This window comes from Triturus cristatus, chromosome 8 (assembly GCF_964204655.1).
Source record: "Triturus cristatus chromosome 8, aTriCri1.1, whole genome shotgun sequence".
In the NCBI taxonomy this organism is placed as follows: Eukaryota; Metazoa; Chordata; class Amphibia; order Caudata; family Salamandridae; genus Triturus; species Triturus cristatus.
Genome location: NC_140591.1, coordinates 1621113100 through 1621130618, shown reverse-complemented (window position 1 = coordinate 1621130618; position 17519 = coordinate 1621113100). Strand labels below are relative to the sequence as shown.

Sequence of the window (17519 nt, the reverse complement as noted above, 5' to 3'; positions counted from 1 at the left end):
AAAAAGCTATTTCAATGAGCAAGAGGCAGATGAAATATAACCCTAGATTTGAGCAATATTGATGAATATATGTAAAACACTTATTTATGAACTATTCAAAATATGGGATTGAGTTTAAAATGTGTTCTTTTGTAATACAACATAGCTATTCTTGTTTACAGATTAGGAATCCTTGCTTGTTTAACATTAGAATACATATTAAGACACTTTAACACAGGCACAGAATTTGATTACCAATACTAAATTAATGATCCCTTCTGTATCACTAAAATAGTTGCTGTGGCTAAGTGGTTAAAGTGCCTGTCTTGTAAACAGGAAATCCTGAGTTCAAATCTCAGCAGGTCCTTACATGTAAAAATAATTTTCATCACGCAAATGTTTAATACATTTTAAAAAGAAAAGTGTTGTTCTGTGAACATTAGAATGGGTCATCTTAAATTGAAAAACTAACAAACGTGGTATTGTGAAGATTTTCAAAGTAATGCTTTGAATGAAAAAGGGAAAAAAGAGTGACAAAGAGCCAAATAGAGATAAAAAATCATTCTAGAGTTGAAATCAAGTAATGCATTCTTAAAGAAGGCATAATTAAAACATTTATGAACAGGATAAGCAATATATCAATGAGGTGTTTATCAATAGGATCAGTATCCTCTTATAAAGTAGTTGAGTAGAGCGTTTTCTCAACTGAGAAATGATTATGAAAGTGAAAAACTCAGGATTCTCTTGAACACCATATGGCAAACTGTTCCTTAAAGCATTTTCAAGAGGGTGCTGTGGCTTAGCTGGTTAAAGCGCCTGTCTAGTAAACAGGACACCTGAGTTCAAATCTCAGCATTGCCTTGTTTTCCTCATTCTTAAATAAAAAACTATTTTCATTAATTCGTCCTGCGATTAAATTAAATTAGAAAAGTCTGATTTATTTTTCGGTTGAACAGATCATCTTAAACCTAATAAAAACTGAAAGTGTTTTCAATATTATAGTAACAATACTGTGATTGCAAAATCAAAAAGGTATTTCAATGAGCAAGAGGCAGATGAAATATAACCCTAGATTTGAGCAATATCGATGAATATATGTAAAACACTTATTTATGAACTATTCAAAATATGGGATTGAGTTCAAAATGTGTTCTTTTTTAATACAACATAGCTATTCTTGTTTACAGATTAGGAATCCTTGCTTGTTTAATATTAGAATACATATTAAGACACTTTAACACAGGCACAGAATTTGATCACCAATCCTAAATTAATGATCCCTTCTATATCACTAAAGTAGGTGCTGTGGCTAAGTGGTTAAAGCGCCTGTCTCGTAAACAGGAAATCCTGAGTTCAAATCTCAGCAGCACCTTATTATTGGTCCTTACATGTAAAAATAATTTTCATCACGCAAATGTTTAAGACATTTTAAAAAGAAAAGTGTTGTTCTGTGAACATTAGAATGGGTCATCTTAAATTGGAAAACAAAAAAACGTGGTATTGTGAAGATTTTCAAAGTAATGCTTTGAATGAAAAAGGGAAAAAAGAGTGACAAAGAGCAAAATAGAGATAAAAAATCATTCTAGAGTTGAATTCAAGTAATGCATTCTTAAAGAAGGCATGATTAAAACATTTATGAACAAGATAAGCAATATATCAATGAGGTGTTTATCAATACGATCAGTATCCTCGTCTAAAGTAGTTGAGTAGAGCGTTATCTGAACTGAGAAATGATTATGAAAGTGAAAAACTCAGGATTCTCTTGAACACCATATGGCAAACTGTTCCTTAAAGCATTTTCAAGAGGGTGCTGTGGCTTAGCTGGTTAAAATGCCTGTCTAGTAAACAGGAGATCCTGAGTTCAAATCTCAGCAGTGCCTTGCTTTCCTCATTCTTAAATAAAAAACTATTTTCATTAATTCGTCCTGCGATTCAATTAAATTAGAAAAGTCTGATTTATCTTTCGGTTGAACAGATCATCTTAAACCTAAGAATAACTGAAAGTGTTTTCAATATTATAGTAACAATACTGTGATTGCAAAAATCAAAAAGGTAATTCAATGAGCAAGAGGCAGATGAAATATAACCCTAGATTTGAGCAATATTGATGAATATATGTAAAACACTTATTTATGAACTAATCAAAATATGGGATTGAGTTTAAAATGTGTTCTTTTGTAATACAACATAGCTATTCTTGTTTACAGATTAGGGATCCTTGCTTGTTTAACATTAGAATACTTATTAAGACAATTTAACACAGGCACAGAATTTGATCACCAATACTAAATCAATGATCCCTTCTGTATCACTAAAATAGGTGCTGTGGCTAAGTGGTTAAAGCGCCTGTCTCGTAAACAGGAAATCCTGAGTTCAAATCTCAGCAGCACCTTAATATTGCTCCTTACATGTAAAAATAATTTTCATCACGCAAATGTTTAATACATTTTAAAAAGAAAAGTGTTGTTCTGTGAACATTAGAATGGGTCATCTTAAATTGAAAAACAAAAAAACGTGGTATTGTGAAGATTTTCAAAGTAATGCTTTGAATGAAAATGGGAAAAAAGAGTGACAAAGAGCAAAATAGAGATGAAAAATCATTCTAGAGTTGAAATCAAGTAATGCATTCTTAAAGAAGGCATAATTAAAACATTTATGAACAGGATAAGCAATATATCAATGAGGTGTTTATCAATAGGATCAGTATCCTCGTCTAAACTATTTGAGTAGTGCGTTTTCTGAACTGAGAAATGATTATGAAAGTGAAAAACTCAGGTTTCTCTTGAACACCATATGGCAAACTGTTCCTTAAAGCATTTTCAAGAGGGTGCTGTGGCTTAGCTGGTTAAAGCGCCTGTCTAGTAAACAGGAGATCCTGACTTCAAATCTCAGCAGTGCCTTGCTTTCCTCATTCTTAAATAAAAAACTATTTTCATTAACTCGTCCTGCGATTCAATTACATTAGAAAAGTCTGATTTATCTTTCGGTTGAACAGATCATCTTAAACCTAATAAAAACTGAAAGTGTTTTCAATATTATAGTAACAATACTGTGATTGCAAAATCAAAAAGGTATTTCAATGAGCAAGAGGCAGATGAAATATAACCCTAGATTTGAGCAATATTGATGAATATATGTAAAACACTTATTTATGAACTATTCAAAATATGGGATTGAGTTTAAAATGTGTTCTTTTGTAATACAACATAGCTATTCTTGTTTACAGATTAGGAATCCTTGCTTGTTTAACATTATAATACATATTAAGACACTTTAACAGAGGCACAGAAGTTGATCACCAATACTAAATTAATGATCCCTTCTGTATCACTAAAGTAGATGCTGTGGCTAAGTGGTTAAAGCGCCTGTCTCGTAAACAGGAAATCCTGAGTTCAAATATCAGCAGCACCTTATTATTGGTCCTTACATGTAAAAATACATTTCATCACGCAAATGTTTAATACATTTTAAAAAGAAAAGTGTTGTTCTGTGAACATTAGAATGGGTCATCTTAAATTGAAAAACAAAAAAACGTGGTATTGTGAAGATTTTCAAAGTAATGCTTTGAATGAAAAAGGGAAAAAAGAGTGACAAAGAGCAAAATAGAGATGAAAAATCATTCTAGAGTTGAAATCAAGTAATGCATTCTTAAAGAAGGCATAATTAAAACATTTATGAACAGGATAAGCAATATATCAATGAGGTGTTTATGAATAGGATCAGTATCCTCGTCTAAACTATTTGAGTAGTGCGTTTTCTGAACTGAGAAATGATTATGAAAGTGAAAAACTCAGGTTTCTCTTGAACACCATATGGCAAACTGTTCCTTAAAGCATTTTCAATAGGGTGCTGTGGCTTAGCAGGTTAAAGCGCCTGTCTAGTATACAGGAGATCCTGAGTTCAAATCTCTGCAGTGCCTTGCTTTCCTCATTCTTAAATAAAAAACTATTTTCATTAAGTCGTCCTGCGATTCAATTAAATTAGAAAAGTCTGATTTATCTTTCGGTTGAACAGATCATCTTAAACCTAATAATAACTGAAAGTGTTTTCAATATTATAGTAACAATACTGTGATTGCAAAAATCAAAAAGCTATTTCAATGAGCAAGAGGCAGATGAAATATAACCCTAGATTTGAGCAATATTGATGAATATATGTAAAACACTTATTTATGAACTATTCAAAATATGGGATTGAGTTTAAAATGTGTTCTTTTGTAATACAACATAGCTATTCTTGTTTACAGATTAGGAATCCTTGCTTGTTTAACATTAGAATACATATTAAGACACTTTAACACAGGCACAGAATTTGATTACCAATACTAAATTAATGATCCCTTCTGTATCACTAAAATAGTTGCTGTGGCTAAGTGGTTAAAGTGCCTGTCTTGTAAACAGGAAATCCTGAGTTCAAATCTCAGCAGGTCCTTACATGTAAAAATAATTTTCATCACGCAAATGTTTAATACATTTTAAAAAGAAAAGTGTTGTTCTGTGAACATTAGAATGGGTCATCTTAAATTGAAAAACTAACAAACGTGGTATTGTGAAGATTTTCAAAGTAATGCTTTGAATGAAAAAGGGAAAAAAGAGTGACAAAGAGCCAAATAGAGATAAAAAATCATTCTAGAGTTGAAATCAAGTAATGCATTCTTAAAGAAGGCATAATTAAAACATTTATGAACAGGATAAGCAATATATCAATGAGGTGTTTATCAATAGGATCAGTATCCTCTTATAAAGTAGTTGAGTAGAGCGTTTTCTCAACTGAGAAATGATTATGAAAGTGAAAAACTCAGGATTCTCTTGAACACCATATGGCAAACTGTTCCTTAAAGCATTTTCAAGAGGGTGCTGTGGCTTAGCTGGTTAAAGCGCCTGTCTAGTAAACAGGACACCTGAGTTCAAATCTCAGCATTGCCTTGTTTTCCTCATTCTTAAATAAAAAACTATTTTCATTAATTCGTCCTGCGATTAAATTAAATTAGAAAAGTCTGATTTATTTTTCGGTTGAACAGATCATCTTAAACCTAATAAAAACTGAAAGTGTTTTCAATATTATAGTAACAATACTGTGATTGCAAAATCAAAAAGGTATTTCAATGAGCAAGAGGCAGATGAAATATAACCCTAGATTTGAGCAATATCGATGAATATATGTAAAACACTTATTTATGAACTATTCAAAATATGGGATTGAGTTCAAAATGTGTTCTTTTTTAATACAACATAGCTATTCTTGTTTACAGATTAGGAATCCTTGCTTGTTTAATATTAGAATACATATTAAGACACTTTAACACAGGCACAGAATTTGATCACCAATCCTAAATTAATGATCCCTTCTATATCACTAAAGTAGGTGCTGTGGCTAAGTGGTTAAAGCGCCTGTCTCGTAAACAGGAAATCCTGAGTTCAAATCTCAGCAGCACCTTATTATTGGTCCTTACATGTAAAAATAATTTTCATCACGCAAATGTTTAAGACATTTTAAAAAGAAAAGTGTTGTTCTGTGAACATTAGAATGGGTCATCTTAAATTGGAAAACAAAAAAACGTGGTATTGTGAAGATTTTCAAAGTAATGCTTTGAATGAAAAAGGGAAAAAAGAGTGACAAAGAGCAAAATAGAGATAAAAAATCATTCTAGAGTTGAATTCAAGTAATGCATTCTTAAAGAAGGCATGATTAAAACATTTATGAACAAGATAAGCAATATATCAATGAGGTGTTTATCAATACGATCAGTATCCTCGTCTAAAGTAGTTGAGTAGAGCGTTATCTGAACTGAGAAATGATTATGAAAGTGAAAAACTCAGGATTCTCTTGAACACCATATGGCAAACTGTTCCTTAAAGCATTTTCAAGAGGGTGCTGTGGCTTAGCTGGTTAAAATGCCTGTCTAGTAAACAGGAGATCCTGAGTTCAAATCTCAGCAGTGCCTTGCTTTCCTCATTCTTAAATAAAAAACTATTTTCATTAATTCGTCCTGCGATTCAATTAAATTAGAAAAGTCTGATTTATCTTTCGGTTGAACAGATCATCTTAAACCTAAGAATAACTGAAAGTGTTTTCAATATTATAGTAACAATACTGTGATTGCAAAAATCAAAAAGGTAATTCAATGAGCAAGAGGCAGATGAAATATAACCCTAGATTTGAGCAATATTGATGAATATATGTAAAACACTTATTTATGAACTAATCAAAATATGGGATTGAGTTTAAAATGTGTTCTTTTGTAATACAACATAGCTATTCTTGTTTACAGATTAGGGATCCTTGCTTGTTTAACATTAGAATACTTATTAAGACAATTTAACACAGGCACAGAATTTGATCACCAATACTAAATCAATGATCCCTTCTGTATCACTAAAATAGGTGCTGTGGCTAAGTGGTTAAAGCGCCTGTCTCGTAAACAGGAAATCCTGAGTTCAAATCTCAGCAGCACCTTAATATTGCTCCTTACATGTAAAAATAATTTTCATCACGCAAATGTTTAATACATTTTAAAAAGAAAAGTGTTGTTCTGTGAACATTAGAATGGGTCATCTTAAATTGAAAAACAAAAAAACGTGGTATTGTGAAGATTTTCAAAGTAATGCTTTGAATGAAAAAGGGAAAAAAGAGTGACAAAGAGCAAAATAGAGATAAAAAATCATTCTAGAGTTGAATTCAAGTAATGCATTCTTAAAGAAGGCATAATTAAAACATTTATGAACAGGATAAGCAATATATCAATGAGGTGTTTATCAATAGGATCAGTATCCTCGTCTAAACTATTTGAGTAGTGCGTTTTCTGAACTGAGAAATGATTATGAAAGTGAAAAACTCAGGTTTCTCTTGAACACCATATGGCAAACTGTTCCTTAAAGCATTTTCAAGAGGGTGCTGTGGCTTAGCTGGTTAAAGCGCCTGTCTAGTAAACAGGAGATCCTGACTTCAAATCTCAGCAGTGCCTTGCTTTCCTCATTCTTAAATAAAAAACTATTTTCATTAACTCGTCCTGCGATTCAATTACATTAGAAAAGTCTGATTTATCTTTCGGTTGAACAGATCATCTTAAACCTAATAAAAACTGAAAGTGTTTTCAATATTATAGTAACAATACTGTGATTGCAAAATCAAAAAGGTATTTCAATGAGCAAGAGGCAGATGAAATATAACCCTAGATTTGAGCAATATTGATGAATATATGTAAAACACTTATTTATGAACTATTCAAAATATGGGATTGAGTTTAAAATGTGTTCTTTTGTAATACAACATAGCTATTCTTGTTTACAGATTAGGAATCCTTGCTTGTTTAACATTATAATACATATTAAGACACTTTAACACAGGCACAGAATTTGATCACCAATACTAAATTAATGATCCCTTCTGTATCACTAAAAAAGGTGCTGTGGCTAAGTGGTTAAAGCGCCTGTCTCGTAAACAGGAATTCCTGAGTTCAAATCTCAGCAGCACCTTATAGTCCTTACATGTAAAAATAATTTTCATCACACAAATGTTTAATACATTTTAAAAAGAAAAGTGTTGTTCTGTGAACATTAGAATGGGTCATCTTAAATTGAAAAACAAAAAAACATGGTATTGTGAAGATTTTCAAAGTAAGGCTTTGAATGAAAAAGGGCAAAAAGAGTGACAAAGAGCAAAATAGAGATAAAAAATCATTCTAGAGTTGAATTCAAGTAATGCATTCTTAAGGAAGGCATAATTAAAACATTTATGAACAGGATAAGCAATATATCAATGAGGTGTTTATCAATAGGATCAGTATCCTCGTCTAAACTATTTGAGTAGTGCGTTTTCTGAACTGAGAAATGATTATGAAAGTGAAAAACTCAGGTTTCTCTTGAACACCATATGGCAAACTGTTCCTCAAAACTTTTTTAAGAGGGTGCTGTGGCTTAGCTGGTTAAAGCGCCTGTCTAGTAAACAGGAGATCCTATGTTCTAATCTCAGCAGTGCCTTGCTTTCCTCATTCTTAAATAAAAAATTATTTTCATTAAGTCGTCCTGCGATTCAATTAAATTAGAAAAGTCTGATTTATCTTTCGGTTGAACAGATCATCTTAAACCTAATAATAACTGAAAGTGTTTTCAATATTATAGTAACAATACTGTGATTGCAAAAATCAAAAAGGTATTTCAATGAGCAAGAGGCAGATGAAATATAACCCTAGATTTGAGCAATATTGATGAATATATGTAAAACACTTATTTATGAACTATTCAAAATATGGGATTGAGTTTAAAATGTGTTCTTTTGTAATACAACATAGCTATTCTTGTTTACAGATTAGGAATCCTTGCTTGTTTAACATTAGAATACATATTAAGACACTTTAACACAGGCACAGAATTTGATTACCAATACTAAATTAATGATCCCTTCTGTATCACTAAAATAGGTGCTGTGGCTAAGTGGTTAAAGCGCCTGTCTCGTAAACAGGAAATTCTGAGTTCAAATCTCAGCAGCACCTTATTATTGGTCCTTACATGTAAAAATAATTTTCATCACGCAAATGTTTAATACATTTTAAAAAGAAAAGTGTTGTTCTGTGAACATTAGAATGGGTCATCTTAAATTGTAAAACTAACAAACGTGGTATTGTGAAGATTTTCAAAGTAATGCTTTGAATGAAAAAGGGAACAAAGAGTGACAAAGAGCAAAATAGAGATAAAAAATCATTCTAGAGTTGAAATCAAGTAATGCATTCTTAAAGAAGGCATAATTAAAACATTTATGAACAGGATAAGCAATATATCAATGAGGTGTTTATCAATAGGATCAGTATCCTCGTCTAAAGTAGTTGAGTAGAGCGTTTTCTGAACTGAGAAATGATTATGAAAGTGAAAAACTCAGGATTCTCTTGAACACCATATGGCAAACTGTTCCTTAAAGCATTTTCAAGAGGGTGCTGTGGCTTAGCTGGTTAAAGCGCCTGACTAGTAAACAGGAGATCCTGAGTTCAAATCTCAGCATTGCCTTGCTTTCCTCATTCTTAAATAAAAAACTATTTTCATTAATTCGTCCTGCGATTCAATTAAATTAGAAAAGTCTGATTTATTTTTCGGTTGAACAGATCATCTTAAACCTAATAAAAACTGAAAGTGTTTTCAATATTATAGTAACAATACTGTGATTGCAAAAATCAAAAAGGTATTTCAATGAGCAAGAGGCATATGAAATATAACCCTAGATTTGAGCAATATTGATGAATATATGAAAAACACTTATTTATGAACTATTCAACATATATGATTGAGTTTAAAATGTGTTCTTTTTTAATACAACATAGCTATTCTTGTTTACAGATTAGGAATCCTTGCTAGTTTAACATTAGAATACTTATTAAGACACTTTAACACAGGCACAGAATTTGATCACCAATACTAAATTAATGATCCCTTCTGTATCACTAAAATAGGTGCTGTGGCTAAGTGGTTAAAGCGCATGTCTCGTAACCAGGAAATCCTGAGTTCAAATGTCAGCAGCGCCTTATTATTGGTCCTTACATGTAAAAATAATTTTCATCACGCAAATGTTTAATACATTTTAAAAAGAAAAGTGTTGTTCTGTGAACATTAGAATGGGTCATCTTAAATTGGAAAACAAAAAAACGTGGTATTGTGAAGATTTTCAAAGTAATGCTTTGAATGAAAAAGGGAAAAAAGAGTGACAAAGAGCAAAATAGAGATAAAAAATCATTCTAGAGTTGAATTCAAGTAATGCATTCTTAAAGAAGGCATGATTAAAACATTTATCAACAAGATAAGCAATATATCAATGAGGTGTTTATGAATAGGATCAGTATCCTCGTCTAAAGTAGTTGAGTAGAGCGTTATCTGAACTGAGAAATGATTATGAAAGTGAAAAACTCAGGATTCTCTTGAACACCATATGGCAAACTGTTCCTTAAAGCATTTTCAAGAGGGTGCTGTGGCTTAGCTGGTTAAAGTTCCTGTCTAGTAAACAGGAGATCCTGAGTTCAAATCTCAGCAGTGCCTTGCTTTCCTCATTCTTAAATCAAAAACTATTTTCATTAACTCGTCCTGCGATTCAATTCAATTAGCAAAGTCTGATTTATCTTTCGGTTGAACAGATCATCTTAAACCCAATAAAAACTGAAAGTGTTTTCAATATTATAGTAACAATACTGTGATTGCAAAAATCAAAAAGGTATTTCAATGAGCAAGAGGCAGATGAAATATAACCCTAGATTTGAGCAATATTGATGAATATATGTAAAACACTTATTTATGAACTATTCAAAATATGGGATTGAGTTTAAAATGTGTTCTTTTGTAATACAACATAGCTATTCTTGTTTACAGATTAGAAATCCTTGCTTGTTTAACATTAGAATACATATTAAGACACTTTAACACAGGAACAGAATTTGATCACCAATACTAAATTAATGATCCCTTCTGTATCACTAAAATAGGTGCTGTGGCTAAGTGGTTAAAGCGCCTGTCTCGTAAACAGGAAATCCTGAGTTCAAATCTCAGCAGCACCTTATTATTGGTCCTTACATGTAAAAATAATTTTCATCATGCAAATGTTTAATACATTTTAAAAAGAAAAGTGTTGTTCTGTGAACATTAGAATGGGTCATCTTAAATTGGAAAACAAAAAAACGTGGTATTGTGAAGATTTTCAAAGTAATGCTTTGAATGAAAAAGGGAAAAAAGAGTGACAAAGAGCAAAATAGAGATAAAAAATCATTCTAGAGTTGAATTCAAGTAATGCATTCTTAAAGAAGGCATGATTAAAACATTTATGAACAAGATAAGCAATATATCAATGAGGTGTTTATGAATAGGATCAGTATCCTCGTCTAAAGTAGTTGAGTAGAGCGTTTTCTGAACTGAGAAATGATTATGAAAGTGAAAAACTCAGGATTCTCTTGAACACCATATGGCAAACTGTTCCTTAGAGCCTGTTCAAGAGGGTGCTGTGGCTTAGCTGGTTAAAGTGCCTGTCTAGTAAACAGGAGATCCTGAGTTCAAATCTCAGCAGTGCCTTGCTTTCCTCATTCTTAAATAAAAAAATATTTTCATTAAGTCGTCCTGCGATTCAATTAAATTAGAAAAGTCTGATTTATCTTTTGGTTGAACAGATCATCTTAAACCTAAGAATAACTGAAAGTGTTTTCAATATTATAGTAACAATACTGTGATTGCAAAATCAAAAAGGTATTTCAATGAGCAAGAGGCAGATGAAATATAACCCTAGATTTGAGCAATATTGATGAATATATGTAAAACACTTATTTATGAACTATTCAAAATATGGGATTGAGTTTAAAATGTGTTCTTTTGTAATACAACATAGCTATTCTTGTTTACAGATTAGGAATCCTTGCTTGTTTAACATTAGAATACATATTAAGACACTTTAACACAGGCACAGCATTTGATCACCAATACTAAATTAATGATCCCTTCTGTATCACTAAAATAGGTGCTGTGACTAAGTGGTTAAAGCGCCTGTCTCGTAAACAGGAAATCCTGAGTTCAAATCTCAGCAGCACCTTATTATTGGTCCTTACATGTAAAAATAATTTTCATCACGCAAATGTTTAATACATTTTAAAAAGAAAAGTGTTGTTCTGTGAACATTAGAATGGGTCATCTTAAATTGTAAAACTAACAAACGTGGTATTGTGAAGATTTTCAAAGTAATGCTTTGAATGAAAAAGGGAACAAAGAGTGACAAAGAGCAAAATAGAGATAAAAAATCATTCTAGAGTTGAAATCAAGTAATGCATTCTTAAAGAAGGCATAATTAAAACATTTATGAACAGGATAAGCAATATATCAATGAGGTGTTTATCAATAGGATCAGTATCCTCGTCTAAAGTAGTTGAGTAGAGCGTTTTCTGAACTGAGAAATGATTATGAAAGTGAAAAACTCAGGATTCTCTTGAACACCATATGACAAACTGTTCCTTAAAGCATTTTCAAGAGGGTGCTGTGGCTTAGCTGGTTAAAGCACCTGTCTAGTAAACAGGAGATCCTGAGTTCAAATCTCAGCATTGCCTTGCTTTCCTCATTCTTAAATAAAAAACTATTTTCATTAATTCGTCCTGCGATTCAATTAAATTAGAAAAGTCTGATTTATTTTTCGGTTGAACAGATCATCTTAAACCTAATAAAAACTGAAAGTGTTTTCAATATTATAGTAACAATACTGTGATTGCAAAAATCAAAAAGGTATTTCAATGAGCAAGAGGCAGATGAAATATAACCCTAGATTTGAGCAATATTGATGAATATATGAAAAACACTTATTTATGAACTATTCAACATATATGATTGAGTTTAAAATGTGTTCTTTTTTAATACAACATAGCTATTCTTGTTTACAGATTAGGAATCCTTGCTAGTTTAACATTAGAATACTTATTAAGACACTTTAACACAGGCACAGAATTTGATCACCAATACTAAATTAATGATCCCATCTGTATCACTAAAATAGGTGCTGTGGCTAAGTGGTTAAAGCGCATGTCTCGTAACCAGGAAATCCTGAGTTCAAATGTCAGCAGCGCCTTATTATTGGTCCTTACATGTAAAAATAATTTTCATCACGCAAATGTTTAATACATTTTAAAAAGAAAAGTGTTGTTCTGTGAACATTAGAATGGGTCATCTTAAATTGAAAAACAATAAAACTTGGTATTGTGAAGATTTTCAAAGTAATGCTTTGAATGAAAAAGGGAAAAAAGAGTGACAAAGAGCAAAATAGAGATAAAAAATAATTCTAGAGTTGAAATCAAGTAATGCATTCTTAAAGAAGGCATAATTAAAACATTTATGAACAGGATAAGCAATATATCAATGAGGTGTTTATCAATAGAATCAGTATCCTCGTCTAAAGTAGTTGAGTAGAGCGTTTTCTGAACTGAGAAATGATTATGAAAGTGAAAAACTCAGGATTCTCTTGAACACCATATGGCAAACTGTTCCTTAAAGCATTTTCAAGAGGGTGCTGTGGCTTAGCTGGTTAAAGTGCCTGTCTAGTAAACAGGAGATCCTGAGTTCAAATCTCAGCATTGCCTTGCTTTCCTCATTCTTAAATAAAAAACTATTTTCATTAATTCGTCCTGCGATTCAATTAAATTAGAAAAGTCTGATTTATCTTTCGGTTGAACAGATCATCTTAAACCTAATAAAAACTGAAAGTGTTTTCAATATTATAGTAACAATACTGTGATTGCAAAATCAAAAAGGTATTTCAATGAGCAAGAGGGAGATGAAATATAACCCTAGATTTGAGCAATATTGATGAATATATGTAAAACACTTATTTATGAACTATTCAAAATATGGGATTGAGTTTAAAATGTGTTCTTTTGTAATACAACATAGCTATTCTTGTTTACAGATTAGGAATCCTTGCTTGTTTAACATTAGAATACATATTAAGACACTTTAACACAGGCACAGAATTTGATTACCAATACTAAATTAATGATCCCTTCTGTATCACTAAAATAGGTGCTGTGGCTAAGTGGTTAAAGCGCCTGTCTCGTAAACAGGAAATCCTGAGTTCAAATCTCAGCAGCACCTTATTATTGGTCCTCACATGTAAAAATAATTTTCATCACGCAAATGTTTAATACATTTTAAAAAGAATAATGTTGTTCTGTGAACATTAGAATGGGTCATCTTAAATTGTAAAACTAACAAACGTGGTATTGTGAAGATTTTCAAAGTAATGCTTTGAATGAAAAAGGGAACAAAGAGTGACAAAGAGCAAAATAGAGATAAAAAATCATTCTAGAGTTGAAATCAAGTAATGCATTCTTAAAGAAGGCATAATTAAAACATTTATGAACAGGATAAGCAATATATCAATGAGGTGTTTATCAATAGGATCAGTATCCTCATCTAAAGTAGTTGAGTAGAGCGTTTTCTGAACTGAGAAATGATTATGAAAGTGAAAAACTCAGGATTCTCTTGATCACCATATGGCAAACTGTTCCTTAAAGCATTTTCAAGAGGGTGCTGGGGCTTAGCTGGTTAAAGCGCCTGTCTAGTAAACAGGAGATCCTGAGTTCAAATCTCAGCATTGCCTTGCTTTCCTCATTCTTAAATAAAAAACTATTTTCATTAATTCGTCCTGCGATTCAATTAAATTAGAAAAGTCTGATTTATTTTTCGGTTGAACAGATCATCTTAAACCTAATAAAAACTGAAAGTGTTTTCAATATTATAGTAACAATACTGTGATTGCAAAAATCAAAAAGGTATTTCAATGAGCAAGAGGCAGATGAAATATAACCCTAGATTTGAGCAATATTGATGAATATATGTAAAACACTTATTTATGAACTATTCAACATATGGGATTGAGTTTAAAATGTGTTCTTTTTTAATACAACATAGCTATTCTTGTTTACAGATTAGGAATCCTTGCTTGTTTAACATTAGAATACTTATTAAGACACTTTAACACAGGCACATAATTTGATCAGCAATACTAAATTAATGATCCCTTCTGTATCACTAAAATAGGTGCTGTGGCTAAGTGGTTAAAGCGCATGTCTCGTAACCAGGAAATCCTGAGTTCAAATGTCAGCAGCGCCTTATTATTAGTCCTTACATGTAAAAATAATTTTCATCACGCAAATGTTTAATACATTTTAAAAAGAAAAGTGTTGTTCTGTGAACATTAGAATGGGTCATCTTAAATTGAAAAACAAAAAAACGTGGTATTGTGAAGATTTTCAAAGTAATGCTTTGAATGAAAAAGGGAAAAAAGAGTGACAAAGAGCAAAATAGAGATAAAAAATCATTCTAGAGTTGAAATCAAGTAATGCATTCTTAAAGAAGGCATAATTAAAACATTTATGAACAGGATAAGCAATATATCAATGAGGTGTTTATCAATAGGATCAGTATCCTCGTCTAAAGTAGTTGAGTAGAGCGTTTTCTGAACTGAGAAACGATTATGAAAGTGAAAAACTCAGGATTCTCTTGAACACCATATGGCAAACTGTTCCTTAAAGCATTTTCAAGAGGGTGCTGTGGCTTAGCTGGTTAAAGTGCCTGTCTAGTAAACAGGAGATCCTGAGTTCAAATCTCAGCAGTGCCTTGCTTTCCTCATTCTTAAATAAAAAACTATTTTCATTAATTCGTCCTGCGATTCAATTAAATTAGAAAAGTCTGATTTATCTTTCGGTTGAACATATCATCTTAAACCTAATAAAAACTGAAAGTGTTTTCAATATTATAGTAACAATACTGTGATTGCAAAATCAAAAAGGTATTTCAATGAGCAAGAGGCAGATGAAATATAACCCTAGATTTGAGCAATATTGATGAATATATGTAAAACACTTATTTATGAACTATTCAAAATATGGGATTGAGTTTAAAATGTGTTCTTTTGTAATACAACATAGCTATTCTTGTTTACAGATTAGGAATCCTTGCTTGTTTAACATTAGAATACTTATTAAGACACTTTAACACAGGCACAGAATTTGATCACCAATACTAAATTAATGATCCCTTCTGTATCACTAAAATAGGTGCTGTGGCTAAGTGGTTAAAGCGCCTGTCTCGTAAACAGGAAATCCTGAGTTCAAATCTCAGCAGCACCTTGTTATTGGTCCTTACATGTAAAAATAATTTTCATCACGCAAATGTTTAATACATTTTAAAAAGAATAGTGTTGTTCTGTGAACATTAGAATGGGTCATCTTAAATTGAAAAACAAAAAAACGTGGTATTGTGAAGATTTTCAAAGTAATGCTTTGAATGAAAAAGGGGACAAAGAGTGACAAAGAGCAAAATAGAGATAAAAAATCATTCTAGAGTTGAATTCAAGTAATGCATTCTTAAAGAAGGCATAATTAAAACATTTATGAACAGGATAAGCAATATATCAATGAGGTGTTTATGAATAGGATCAGTATCCTCGTCTAAACTATTTGAGTAGTGCGTTTTCTGAACTGAGAAATGATTATGAAAGTGAAAAACTCAGGTTTCTCTTGAACACCATATGGCAAACTGTTCCTTAAAGCATTTTCAAGAGGGTGCTGTGGCTTAGCTGGTTAAAGCGCCTATCTAGTAAACAGGAGATCCTGAGTTCAAATCTCAGCAGTGCCTTGCTTTCCTCATTCTTAAATAAAAAATTATTTTCATTAAGTCGTCCTGCGATTCAATTAAATTAGAAAAGTCTGATTTATCTTTCGGTTAAACAGATCATCTTAAACCTAATAAAAACTGAAAGTGTTTTCAATATGATAGTAACAATACTGTGATTGCAAAATCAAAAAGGTATTTCAATGAGCAAGAGGCAGATGAAATATGACCCTAGATTTGAGCAATATTGATGAATATATGTAAAACACTTATTTATAAACTATTCAAAATATGGGATTGAGTTTAAAATGTGTTCTTTTTTAATACAACATAGCTATTCTTGTTTACAGATTAGGAATCCTTGCTTGTTTAACATTAGAATACATATTAAGACACTTTAACACAGGCACAGAAGTTGATCACCAATAGTAAATTAATGATCCCTTCTGTATCACTAAAGTTGATGCTGTGGCTAAGTGGTTAAAGCGCCTGTCTCGTAAACAGGAAATCCTAAGTTCAAATCTCAGCAGCACCTTATTATTGGTCCTTACATGTAAAAATAATTTTCATCACGCAAATGTTTAATACATTTTAAAAAGAAAAGTGTTGTTCTGTGAACATTAGAATGGGTCATCTTAAATTGAAAAACAAAAAAACGTGGTATTGTGAAGATTTTCAAAGCAATGCTTTGAATGAAAAAGGGAAAAAAGAGTGACAAAGAGCAAAATAGAGATAAAAAATCATTCTAGAGTTGAATTCAAGTAATGCATTCTTAAAGAAGGCATAATTAAAACATTTATGAACAGGATAAGCAATATATCAATGAGGTGTTTATGAATAGGATCAGTATCCTCGTCTAAAGTAGTTGAGTAGAGCGTTTTCTGAACTGAGAAATGATTATGAAAGTGAAAAACTCAGGTTTCTCTTGAACACCATATGGCAAACTGTTCCTTAAAGCATTTTCAAGAGGGTGCTGTGGCTTAGCTGGTTAAAGCCCCTGTCTAGTAAACAGGAGATCCTGAGTTCAAATCTCAGCAGTGCCTTGCATTCCTCATTCTTAAATCAAAAACTATTTTCATTAAGTCGTCCTGCGATTCAATTCAGTTAGAAAAGTCTGATTTATCTTTCAGTTGAACAGATCATCTTAAACCTAATAAAAACTGAAAGTGTTTTCAATATTATAGTAACAATACTGTGATTGCAAAATCAAAAAGGTATTTCAATGAGCAAGAGGCAGATGAAATATAACCCTAGATTTGAGCAATATTGATGAATATATGTAAAACACTTATTTATGAACTATTCAAAATATGGGATTGAGTTTAAAATGTGTTCTTTTGTAATACAACATAGCTATTCTTGTTTACAGATTAGGAATCCTTGCTTGTTTAACATTAGAATACTTATTAAGACACTTTAACACAGGCA

The 17519-nt window shown here is 31.5% G+C and overlaps 12 non-coding genes across 12 annotated transcripts; all 12 read left to right on the top strand.

Annotated features, from left to right (window-relative positions):
• Positions 1–1278: 1278 nt before the first annotated feature.
• TRNAT-CGU (transfer RNA threonine (anticodon CGU)) lies at positions 1279–1351 on the top strand. The gene has a single exon. It is a non-coding gene; the product is annotated as a tRNA-Thr (tRNA).
• Positions 1352–2298: 947 nt separating this feature from the next.
• Positions 2299–2371, top strand: TRNAT-CGU (transfer RNA threonine (anticodon CGU)). The gene has a single exon. It is a non-coding gene; the product is annotated as a tRNA-Thr (tRNA).
• A 2971-nt stretch (positions 2372–5342) lies between these two features.
• TRNAT-CGU (transfer RNA threonine (anticodon CGU)) lies at positions 5343–5415 on the top strand. Its single transcript has one exon. It is a non-coding gene; the product is annotated as a tRNA-Thr (tRNA).
• Positions 5416–6362: 947 nt separating this feature from the next.
• Positions 6363–6435, top strand: TRNAT-CGU (transfer RNA threonine (anticodon CGU)). The gene has a single exon. It is a non-coding gene; the product is annotated as a tRNA-Thr (tRNA).
• Positions 6436–7381: 946 nt separating this feature from the next.
• On the top strand, positions 7382–7454 carry TRNAT-CGU (transfer RNA threonine (anticodon CGU)). Its single transcript has one exon. It is a non-coding gene; the product is annotated as a tRNA-Thr (tRNA).
• Positions 7455–8397: 943 nt separating this feature from the next.
• On the top strand, positions 8398–8470 carry TRNAT-CGU (transfer RNA threonine (anticodon CGU)). The gene has a single exon. It is a non-coding gene; the product is annotated as a tRNA-Thr (tRNA).
• A 1967-nt stretch (positions 8471–10437) lies between these two features.
• Positions 10438–10510, top strand: TRNAT-CGU (transfer RNA threonine (anticodon CGU)). The gene has a single exon. It is a non-coding gene; the product is annotated as a tRNA-Thr (tRNA).
• A 434-nt stretch (positions 10511–10944) lies between these two features.
• TRNAT-AGU (transfer RNA threonine (anticodon AGU)) lies at positions 10945–11018 on the top strand. Its single transcript has one exon. It is a non-coding gene; the product is annotated as a tRNA-Thr (tRNA).
• Positions 11019–11456: 438 nt separating this feature from the next.
• On the top strand, positions 11457–11529 carry TRNAT-CGU (transfer RNA threonine (anticodon CGU)). Its single transcript has one exon. It is a non-coding gene; the product is annotated as a tRNA-Thr (tRNA).
• Positions 11530–13495: 1966 nt separating this feature from the next.
• TRNAT-CGU (transfer RNA threonine (anticodon CGU)) lies at positions 13496–13568 on the top strand. Its single transcript has one exon. It is a non-coding gene; the product is annotated as a tRNA-Thr (tRNA).
• Positions 13569–15022: 1454 nt separating this feature from the next.
• Positions 15023–15096, top strand: TRNAT-AGU (transfer RNA threonine (anticodon AGU)). Its single transcript has one exon. It is a non-coding gene; the product is annotated as a tRNA-Thr (tRNA).
• A 438-nt stretch (positions 15097–15534) lies between these two features.
• TRNAT-CGU (transfer RNA threonine (anticodon CGU)) lies at positions 15535–15607 on the top strand. The gene has a single exon. It is a non-coding gene; the product is annotated as a tRNA-Thr (tRNA).
• Positions 15608–17519: the final 1912 nt, after the last annotated feature.